Source organism: Empidonax traillii, unplaced genomic scaffold (genome assembly GCF_003031625.1).
Source record: "Empidonax traillii isolate 1590-97213 ecotype Southwest subspecies unplaced genomic scaffold, ASM303162v1 scaffold407:size753175, whole genome shotgun sequence".
In the NCBI taxonomy this organism is placed as follows: Eukaryota; Metazoa; Chordata; class Aves; order Passeriformes; family Tyrannidae; genus Empidonax; species Empidonax traillii.
This window is the reverse complement of record NW_020955600.1, coordinates 716,143-727,436: the sequence shown is the minus strand read 5'-3', so window position 1 is coordinate 727,436 and position 11,294 is coordinate 716,143. Positions and strand designations below refer to the sequence as shown.

The window sequence follows — 11,294 nt, the reverse complement described above, 5'->3', positions numbered from 1 at the left end:
CACTGGAAAGGACCTTAAAGGTCATCTAGTTCCAGTCCCCAAATGAAGGATGATCTCTTCTCACTATACCAACATTTCCTGAATATTCTTGAATAACACAAATCCCCAGCCCTGCTGAAGCAGAGAAGGTGTTTTCAGGGCATAGAAAGCACTTCCTTCTCTCTCCATTTAGGTCTGGATCAGCAACTTTGGGACATTCCTAAATGATCCAATGCAGGCAGGTGTGTGCTAGTTCCACACACTCTTAATGTGCAAAGGTTTCCCTCTTAGTAGATCCTCCTGTAGATGATGGTTTAAAGTTCAATTCTTTTTTTCCTTTATTGGCTGAAACATCATCCTCTTTATTACCTCATGATGTTCTCGTCTGCAGAAAGAGCATTTCCAAGGCTGAGTAATGAATCAGAGAGGACAATTCTAACCCAGAAGATCTGATGGGGTGGACTTTGGGGGGTCGGTCTCTTCCTTGGGGAGGAATTCCTACCTTGGATGTAGTGCTAACATAGCTTGAGAAATTATAAACCCCACTGGTTTCCCTTTTTGCTGGTTCGAAGCATGAGAGTTACAGGGAGCTGCCTCAGTGTGAACACTGGAACCTGGACCAGTTTAGAGCTCACAGAAACAACTGGGAAATCAGCACTCCCATGTATCCAATGCCATCCTTTCCCTGGCTCTTAAAAAGCATCACGAGGTGCCCCATGGCCCCACAGCACCAGGGTTGGCAGTGGCCTCACTCATTTCCTAAACTTTTACGGTTTGCCTTGGCAACAAATTAAATGCAGCAGAATCCTTCCCAATTGCCAGCACTTCCATTTATAGCCCAGAAAAATGGGCAGAACGTAAGGGCAAAAAATAATTTCCCCCCAAATTCTGCGGCTTTTCAGCCAGCTGAGCTACTGTGTGCTCCTTGCACTCCAAACAGTACCAGGTTTATTCTCTAGATTCTATTTTACAGAGTTTTTTTCCCCAGGGTGGAGACCTAAGAACACTGGTAGAAGGAAAGAGCCTTCTACCCTTCACAGGGGTGAGCAGAATCACCCCAGGCAGCACGGGGAGCAGGGAATGGCCTCAGGGGAGCAGGGAATGGCCTCAGGGGAGCAGGGAATGGCCTCAGGGGAGCAGGGAATGGCCTCAGGGGAACAGGGAATGGCCTCAGGGGAGCAGGGAATGGCCTCAGGGGAGCAGAATTGACCTGAGAGGAGAGGGAATACCCTGAAGGCAGCAGGAATGCCCCTGAAGGCAGCAATCTTGCCCTGAGGGGAAAAAATGGGAACGCTCCTGAGAGAAGTGGAATTCCTCTGAGGGGAGCAGTGAGTCCCCTGAGGGCAGCTGGAATGTTATGAGGGGAGCAGGAATCGCTTGAGGGGAGTGGGATTGGCCTGAGGGGAGCGGGAATGTCCCGAAGGAAGAGGGATTCCTCTGAGGGTGGTGGGAATCACCCTGAGGGGAGCAGGAATTGCCTGGTGGAAGCAGGAGTGCCCTGAGGGGAAAGGGAACACTGAACACGCGTGAAGGGAGCAGCAGTGCCCTGAGGGGACTGGGAATTGCCTGAGGAGAGCGGGAGTGGCCCGAGGGGAGTGGGAGTTCCCTCAGGGCATTCTCGCTTTCCTGAGGGCATTCCCGCCGCCTTCAGGGTATTCCAGCCGCCCTGAGGAGCGGGAGTGCCCTGAGGGGAGCGGGAGTGCCTTGAAGGGAGCGGGAGTGCCCTCAGGAGAGCGGGAGTGCCCCGAGGGGAGCGGGAGTGCCTTGAAGGGAGCGGGAGTGCCCTCAGGAGAGCGGGAGTGCCCCGAGGGGAGCGGGAGTGCCCTGAGGGCAGCGGCAGCCGCGGCCCGGGCCGTGCCCCCGGCGCCCTCTGGCGGGGCGGGCCATGGCTGCCGGGGCCGTGTGGGCGGCCCGGGGCGGTGGCGGAGGAGGAGGAGAGCGCGGCGGTGTGAGGGGAGGGCAGAGCTGCGCCGGGCGGGCAGGCGACACCTGGGCGGCTGCGCTGTCCTCCTCCTCCTTCTCCTCCTCTCACGTAGGTTTCGACTTTCTTCCCCGCCCGGAAACTTGGTGGAGCCGCCGCGCTCGCCGCCGTCGCAGGCCGGGCTGGCGCTGGGCTCCCCGCGCCTCCTCCCTGCCCTTCCCGGGGGCGAGAGAGCCCCTTCCCGGCCCCGGCGGCCGCAGGTGAGCGGGGGGGTGCGGGAGGGGCGCGGGGGTCCCGCCGGGCTGAGGGCGGGGAGGGCTCACCGGGGCTGAGGGGAGCGGGGGTCCCCTCAGGGGACGGCTGAGGGGTCGCGGGGTCCCTGCGGGCGGTCGCGGATCAGCCGAGGGTGGCAAATCCCGCCCGGCTCTCCCAGCGGAGGGTTCCGAGCCCATGTCCCTGATCGGGGAGCGCAGGTGGAGGCTCAGCCCCGGGGTTTGAGTCCTCGGAGCTCGGCCCTGCAGCCCAGCAGTGCTCGGTCCTGTGCGGGACCCCTCTTGCTGGGGATCGGAGGGAGCCTGGGAGGGCAAAGTGTCTTTGCCGGGAGACGGAGCCGGCGGGTTTGCTGGTAACTCATGCAGGAAAAATAGCCTATAAATAGAAGTTGAGATAACAGGCAAAGCACGGCAAGGTGAGGATGGTGGACCTTTTGGAAATGCCTGAAAGGTAGGAGGTACATGTGGTGATAAACATGCTCTGGACAGGCTGAAGTTTAACCCGTGCTTAAGAGTTACCACCTATGCGGAAAGGTTTTTATTTTATTTAGGAAATTTTTTTACGAGGGGTGTAAAGCGGGGTGAGGGATGATCCCGCTCAGGCTGTGTGCTCCTGACATCTCTGTCCTTCTGACACGCTCCTCGACATCCGACCGAGAAGGAGCAGCAGAGGCAGCAGCCGGGTGATGCCAGCGCGGGAGGTGGCAGGGAGAGCGGGACTGCCCCTTTCGGTGGCAGTGCAGGCTTAGTTTGCTTTAAGCCACGCTTCAAACGGCACTTTCGGTTCCTTGAGCGGTTTTTGGGTCCTGCTTTACCTTGGTAAAGCAAGGGATGCAAAAACGAGTGATTTCCCGTTTCTTACCAACCCGGAAAAAAAGGGTCGTATTTTCACTTCTGCTCCAGTTTTTTAGCCAGGGCAGAAGGACCAGAATATAAAGTCTCCGTAGGAGAAACTGTTCCCACTCCATTGCGGACACAAAGTGGTCAGGAAGGTGTAGAGAGGGTGTCGGAGCAGGGGCACAGCACGCAAGCCTATGGAGATAATGGGTAGCCCAGGGAAGTTTCTGGTTGCCCAGTGTAATCCTTTCGGCCCTGCAGGCTCCAGAGCAGCCCGAGGTCCGGGCGGTGGGACGCTCCTGCAGCAGTGCCAGTTGTGTGCCGTGCCTTTGAGGGACGGCGCTGACGTTTGTCCTTGCTGCGGGAGGCCAGAGCTCTTCTGGCAGCTCTCCAGCTCAGAGGGAGCACATCGCACACGCGGCTCCTTCAACACACAACTTCTGGCTCTGGACTTGCGCGCTCAGAGTCATCTCTCACCGTTTCTCCAAGCAGATGTAGTGTGTCTGCTCCTGGAAGAGCCTAAGGCAGTGGGAATATTTATTCCCTGCCCCAAAGGGGGTAGCTCCCTGAACCAGCTTATGAAGTCAGAACAGCACCAGTGCTTGTGCAGGGAAAAACAACGGGGTCTTATGGCTGGGGATGGAGCAGAGAAATGATAAACAGGAGGCCAACCTTTCCTGGGGTTTGCCAGCTGTGCTGTAAATCCAGCCCTCCACTCACCTTATCCGTGTCTGAGCTGGCAGGAGAGCTGCAGGCGCGTGGAACTCATTTAAGTAACGGGGCTGCACTAGAATAAACCCCCTGAAATGGGGAGATGGACCTGTGGTGGGCAGCAAAGAGGAACCTCAGCTGTCAAACAACGGGTTTTGAGTTGCTGACCAAAGGAATACTGAGGGAAGGGAGCAAGAGTTAAGAAGCAAAACCCACCCTATGGCCTGGGGAGTGAGAGCTGAAAAAGGTACAGGAAACAGCTCCAGCAGGGACCAGAGCTGTGAGACCTCCAAAACACCCCACAGGGTTTGGAGATACCTGATGAAACAGGTTGGGGATTATTCTGGATAACTTTAGTGCTGCCTGAATTGCAATTCCAGTACCTTCGAGAAATTGTAAGTATTAGTTTCATATGCTAGTGCAGTACTTCCCTAAGTATGGTTAATGAAAGAATTTACACATTTGGGACTGTAGAGTCTTAGACTATTTAATTAGAATAAACCTAAAGGAATAAATATAACTGCAGAATGAAATATCTGTAGTTTGTGAAGCACCCCACCTGTGTTTTGTTACTCGTCCTACTGCACGGTCATAAATTATTTTCTGCATTTAAATAATAATAATAATAAAACTCCGCTACAATATTGGTTTCCCTTTGAAACTGAAGCTGCATCATTTCATTCTGCTTGTGTGTGTCTCGCCAGAGCAGCCGCAGCTGTTGCCTTACTCACAGCCCTGAGTATGTTTTGCTGCTTTCATACAAACCCCTCTTGTTTGGCTTTTCCCTCTCCTCTCTCTGTAGTGGTGCTGTTCACACAGTTGTTAGGAATTGCATTTGACAGTCCCTCCTCAGTTTATGTTCCCTGAGTTAGGGCACATAAAACGTTGCTCTTGGCTTAGAAATTGCTTGACACCGATTGAGATTGAAAATACCAAAATATCTGGCAGTTTTTCTGGTGCTTCAGATGAGAAACTGCCCGTGAGTCAAGTCTGTCACAAACCACCTGAAGGGTTAGAGGGGATTGAGATGAACGAGTAGTAGGAATTACTGTGCTGGTCCAGGGAAAAGCACTCCAGGCTGGAAGGAGGGAAATGGAATAAAGCTGGAGGGATTTGGGGAGACAATCAGCAGCTTACAGGCTGGTTTGATGGATATGTAGTGATCCCCTGAGTTTAGAGGGTCTCTGTGCAAATTAGGATTGAAGACTGTAGCGTTCCTCACTTGGCATATTCTGGAAGGGAAGTAGTAGAAGGGATTATGTGTTTTTAAAAAGCGTTGTCTGACTTCGCCTGCTCTTTGCCTGGGCCTTAAGTCATGCAAGTTGTGTAAACAGCCGTAGCAGACTCTCTCTTTAAAAGCTGATTTTCTGACAGTTAAAAAGGGTTGAGATAAAACTCACCTGTGCCATCAATGTGGCAGCTGTTAAAAGTCCTGTAAATCCTGGTCAGCCCTATCTGAAAAGTTCTCACTTATCTATTCGCCCAGGGCTGGGGGTTGATAACAGATGAATTCTTCTCACCTGGTAAATGCTAGTGCAGACCTCTAAACAGCAAATAAATAACTAAAGCAGTGCCTGCTTTCGAGGAGGATACATGAGAAGACACAGAATGGGTCTTGTGGGCCTCTTTGTCGTTGGGATGAAACCCAGTTCCCGGGAGGTTCACACCGCGGGTACTTCGCTCCTACTCTCCAGGGCTGAAGGGCAGCCAGAGGAAGGAATCGCTTCCCCATTCCTGCCCCCAGCGGGCTGCGGGTCCTTCGCGGGTGGCTGGGGAGGAATGTGGCTGCATTGATCCGAGAACAACTTTGCTCTGTTGTTTCAGCTCATTGAAACGACGGGACGGCCACACCCCTTTCTAAATTATTTTTAGAACAAGGGGAAATGTAATTATCAATCCACGCACCCTGCAAATATGTGCCTAATACTGTGACAGAACAATGGGGTTTAATGTCCTGTTTCTGCTTTGACAAAGCTTTAAATCAGGGTAGGAATTGCAGTAAAAACAACCAACCCCAAATTAAAAAAACCTGTTGCAATTTTGTTTCCCCCAGCTGTGAGGGTTGTTTAGAGTGAACAAGATACACCGGGACAAACTGTCCGATGAAAAGGCATCTGCAATTCCACGTGCAGCTGTACTCAAGCCCCTGCACCACCAACCTAGGGGTCCCAAGCAGCAGGTTGTGTCTGGAGTCCTGTAAACCCGAGCCATAACACCGATCTGTCTGTAATTCTCAATCCGGAGATTTTTCTTTGCAGTGTTTCACTCCTGCTCTTGTGCTTGTTTGCTCAGGAGCTGTCACCTGGGGAAGGGCACTGCAGCTCCCGGGTGCAGCAGCAGCAGCTCTGCCTGCCCGCAGGCACTGGCAGGAGGTGAAGTTCACCTCAAACTTAGCTGCAGTTTGGGGAGACCTGCTCTAGAGAACGACCTTTTGGGTTCTTTTGTTTAAACCAAGGTAACGTGTTTACTTTCTTTCCCCTTTACCTGGTGAGATGGAATGTAAAGGGGAATTACAGACTTAATTATCTCTTAATTCACCTTTTTTAGTTAGTGGGAACAAGCTTGGGCTGGAAAGTCCTTTGCGCTGGGTTTGATAAAATGCCCAGTGACTGCGTGAAAGGAAGTCTGGGGTGCTGTGTGAGCTGGGTGGTGTGTCCTGCTGTCACCTGCTGTCACCCCTGGCTGTTGGGACACAGAGCCAGGCCAGGGCAGTGTAATGGGCTGGTTTTATCCCGGGGAGCTGAGGTTCCAAGTGTTGATGATACAAAGGGATGATACCACAGACTGTGCCAAACTCTGGAACTTTGAACAGAACAGCATTAAAAAGGCAGTGCTACTGTAACTGAGACTTGGACAGGGTAATGAGGGCTCTGTGCTCTTCACCCTGCAGCAAAGCCCTAATTTGGTGTTTCTGATATTAAAAACGCTGTCTGTTGATAGGAAATATTTCATCCCCAGGTGCAGAAGTGCTTTCATGCCGCTGCATTGCTCGTGGTAAAGTTTTGTAGAAAACACTGTTTGCAGAAGTGTTTGTTTGTGTTTTAACTGGCCTAGAAAATGAGTTATTTCATGCTTAAGGCTGAGAGTAGCCAAGATTAGTTGCTTTAAACTGAAATTATTTTTTTTTAATTTCAAAGTAACACTTCGATAGAGTGATAAAGATTAAAGCTTTGTAGGAGTTTCTCACAAGGTAGACAAGGCTTAGAGCTATAGAAATACTTTACCTCTACCAAAAGCAAGAGTCTCTCTCTCCCACCTCCTCACGTTACTTTTAAATCTCTCTGCCCACCTCGGTGAGGGGTTTCAAACAGTGACCTCTAAAAGCACACAGTTCTGGAATGCACAGCCTGCTCTTCCCCTGAGCACTTCAGGGGCTCTGTGGTGAGAGAGCAGCTGCTGTGCTCTGACCTGCACCACAGCCACATCACAAAGGCGCAGCATGGGCAGGTTTGCAGGGGGAATCTGGGGGGGGGCAGGCTGGGGGGAGGGTTTGTACTGAGGCAGGACTGAACGTCACACACTCCTTTCAGATTCTGTAAACCATGTGCTGCTCTCTCCTGTGAACACAGAATTTATGGGTACACACACAGACAGGAACATCTGATACTCAAACACCTTTACCTCCTGTCCCCAAAAGCAAGTCAGCTCTTTGGAAAGTAAATGTGCCACCAGACACTCAGAGGAACCTGAACCTTAACATCACATCTCCTGATCCCTCTTTCTTTGGTTTTGGGCTTTTTGCTTTAGTTGCAGGAGAGGCTTTTGGTATTAATTACTGATTGGGCACATGAATAATAGCATTGTAATCCTCCTTTCTCTGTAGAAAACTTCTCCCACAAACATCAAAGTGGTTTTTAGGTATGGAATAGCAGATAGATGCCAAATTCAAAATGCAGGTGAGGGTGGAGGTAGGAGTATTTAATTTCCTAGAGAGAAATGATTAAAGACACAATAGAAAAAAAAAATAAAGAAAATCCACGCATGTTGGCAGTGATAAAACTTGCATAGGAGTCTTTGGGCCAAATTCTGCAAAGATGTAAATTGATTGAAGTGGCTGGTCTGACAGAGTAATTCCTGAGAGCACTAAAGGAGCAACTGGCATGTTTGTGTGGAACACAGGGTGTGGAAGGATGGGGGATGATGACAAATAAGTAAAACAGCTTTTTCTGCAGTGATGTCTCCTATCTGATGGCATTCAGTTTATCCATTTCCAGAGCCTTATGTTAAAACAGTTCCTGTTTAATCCCCTGTGGAAGAAAAGGGGAGGTGGGGAAGCATTTTGTGCCACTACTCAATTCCTTAAGAAGAAGGGAGGAGAGAGGAAATTTATTGGCTCTTGTTACCCAGGTAATATTCCCTGACTGGTGAGAGCAGGATGTGCTGCTCTGCAGAAAGAGTTGGGATTTGTTGAAATCACAGCTGTGTAATCCTGCTCCTTTAGCATTTTGGGTCCCTGTTCTGTGCAATCAATAACTGAGCTGAGAAGCAAATTCTGTGAACATATGGCAGAGAGAAATAAACCATAAGTAGCAGCTTCTCCAGTTTTCATGTCAGCTTTTCATTCTGCTCAAATTAAAACTCCTTGCAGTTTGAAGTGTTCATTGCTAGTAAGATTTGAAAACTGAGCATTGCAAACCTCAGACATCTTCTCTTCTGTTGAACTTTCAAATATAACAACAAAACAGTTTTCTCTTTTAAGGTAGTAAATCTACCTTGAGCTGTGTCAAAATGGAAATCTGTGTATCCTGCTGGGGAGCTGATGCTGGAGAAAGCTCCTCGGGGTAGTCTTGCTCCACTCAACCAAACCTTTCAGCTCATCTCTTGGGATAGGCTGTCCTGGACTAATAAGTCTTTTCTAGTCCAGCAGGATAACAATTCTGATTATAACTGATGAAGATACAATTGGTTTTCTGTCTTCTTTTTGAGAGAACAGATACTGCCCAGAGGTTCAAGCAGATCAAATATCAAATTGCACAGAAAGCCCAGAGGGTTGGAGCACGACTTGTTTTCACAGTTATGGTTAAAGAATGGGCATAAAGGACAGGGACAGGGGAAGTTTTAAAATATCAGTCTTCCTTTCTATACATTCCTATTGATTACAGTGAAGCAGCTTTGCTGCAGTTTCTCAGCTGAAGTGTTTACACACATGCTGAGGGAGGGGGCTTACTAGAAACTCTGTGGCTTGAAGGCAAAGTCAAGTGGTGAAAGGGTTGCTTTTTGTTTAGCTGTATAAATTCACCATTTACATGAGATGTGACTTCCTCCTTTTACATTCAATGGCCTGATCTTCAGTGATATCAGAAAATAAAGGTAATAGGCAAATGTATTTACACCTGAAACTATTCTTGCTACTTTAGGTATTGCTTATCAAAATCCTCTGATATTTCAACACTATTTTCTGTGCCACTTTGTGAACTAGGGACAGTTTACTGGTGGTTGTGAAGCACTGTGGAACACTCTGGCAGTGTTCAGTCAGGACTGGAGAGTGTGTCACATAAAACCTGCCCCATTCATGGACCTGGAATCTTCCTTCCAAATCGCCATGAAATTGGGCACAAAAAGTCCTGTTACAGAACACCTTTTCAATGCACTTCTCCCTGTTTTTAGAATCAAAACCCATGGCGTTCTGTGAAACACAAACCTTCTTAACTGAGTGAAAACTGTTCAAAGAAAGTTTAGCAAGAGTTCTGCCACTTTTTCTCATTTTTTTTTGCTGCAGGTTTGGGTTTGCTCCACTCCAGTGCCCCTTGAACCTGCTTTGATGTGAGCAGGTGGGTTTGGGTCAGTGCCCTCAGTCCTTTTAATCCAGAATGTGCTGGCTCTGTTTTGTCCAGCCCCCCCCAAATTAATTAATTGTTTAGCCTTTAGCTGGAATGTTGCACTTCCAGTCTCCCGGGGAAATGTTGTTATAAATATAATAATGGCATAATTATTGCAGTGAACCATTGCACAGCAGCAGGCGTGGGGCACACACCAGCAGCTCTTACTGGGCTTTTCACTGACGCAGTCCAGACAAACACATCAGGGATAACCCCCAGCTGCACAGAAGCAGGAACCACTTGTATTTCTGAAATGCTTTCCACGGTACAGCTAGTCCTGTAATGCTGAGAATCAGTTATTTGGGAGGTTATGATTTTTTTGATTATTTTTGAGCTGAAGCAGTTGGGGACATTCCTGTAGTCATCCTGTCTGTCAGGAGGCAGTTCACACTCACTGCAGGCTGGCTGCACGGGGCTGTGTTTTGCAATATGTGCTCTGGCTTACTCACCACACTTGTGGTTTTACAAATCAGTTAGTTAACAGAAACAGCCTTGATTTGCTTCTTTTGGTTGGGCTTGGGTTTTGTGTTTTGAGCTGGTTGGTTGTTTTTCCCAGGAGCCTCCTATGTGATCTTAGATGGGCCCCTTGAGATCCTACTCAGAGCCATAACTCAAGTGGTAAATTCCCATGAGCTGGTGCCTCCATGGGTCTGGTTTTTACCCTCTGGTGATGTAATTTATCAGTCTTTAAATGGGAATAGCAGCGATGTTAACCCTCGGGGAGGTGTCATTAAGGTAAACACATTCCTGACCCAAAGGGACTGGGATGAGGTTCTGGAATTGGATGAGCAGACAGGTCTGCACTGAATGGGGCCATGATTTGTGTTCCTCACTAAGGGGGGCAGAGTGAAATGCTTTAAAAACAAGGAGCCAGAGCTGTGTTTGGAAGTGCTGAGGCTTCACATGCTAAGCTGGGAAGCGGGAATGCTGCTCCTGGGACAGCCAGGTGCCACAGTCCTTCCCAGGCACAGGGATGGCGAGGGTTCTTAGATAAAATTGTGCTTTTTTTTGTTTGTTTTTGAAGCTGCAGAAGTGAGTCATCAGTTCTGTTTGCAAGTCTGGGGTGCTGAGCAGAGCGTGTCCCTCAGGAATGGCTCCCAACTGCTCTGTGGTTCTTGGCACTGTCCCTGCCAGAGCTATTCCCAGGGATGCACAGGGGTGTTATCTGAGGCTCTGTGCCCTGGCACAGTTCAGACAAGAATAGGCAATGTGCTAATATTGTCAGGAATAGTCTTGCTTTGGCAGGAATATAGATTAGACTACCTGATAAGCCTTCTTTAAAAAAGAAAAAATAAATCTATTCTTTGAGTCAGTGTTACAGTACAAGAGATCCTACTTTAAAAACAGAGAAAGCCAACAGTGATTTTCTAATTTCGTTTGTTCAGTAAAGATAAAGGTGATCCCAAAGCAATCCTCTCTCTAACTCACATGGGGTAAGAAATGAGAAAATATAAAGAGATATCTTCTGGTTTATTTTCTTCAGTTCTTTGTCCTGGGTGGGAATGGGGTGTGTTACTCTCTGAGCAGTTCAGGCTCCAGAGGCATTGCTGGTGTGGTGCTCCCAGAACAGCACAGCCCGCTGGAGCAGCAACACGTGCAGGTGCCGGGCTTCAGCAGCTCCACGGGCTCGGGAGGTGGCAGTGGGGACCCAGGCAGATGGATGCTGGGCCTGCTGCCCTCTCTGTGTGCACGTCACAGCAGGGGAGGTGCAGGGACAGCACCCAGCGCTGTGCTCAGAGGCAGGAGCAGAGAAGG

The 11,294-nt window shown here is 49.4% G+C and overlaps 1 protein-coding gene across 2 annotated transcripts in view; it reads left to right on the top strand.

Annotated features, from left to right (window-relative positions):
• The first annotated feature begins 2,023 nt into the window (after positions 1–2,023).
• The window catches only part of LOC114062426 (ligand of Numb protein X 2-like), a 43,116-nt gene continuing 33,845 nt past the window's right edge, over positions 2,024–11,294 (top strand). The window contains exon 1 of one of the 2 annotated variants that reach the window (XM_027893806.1): positions 2,024–2,160. The gene's annotated coding sequence lies outside the window, so the exon portion shown is untranslated. Of the gene's footprint in view, positions 2,161–2,867; positions 2,874–11,294 lie in introns of those variants that run through there. The other variant, XM_027893804.1, reaches the window with a different exon arrangement.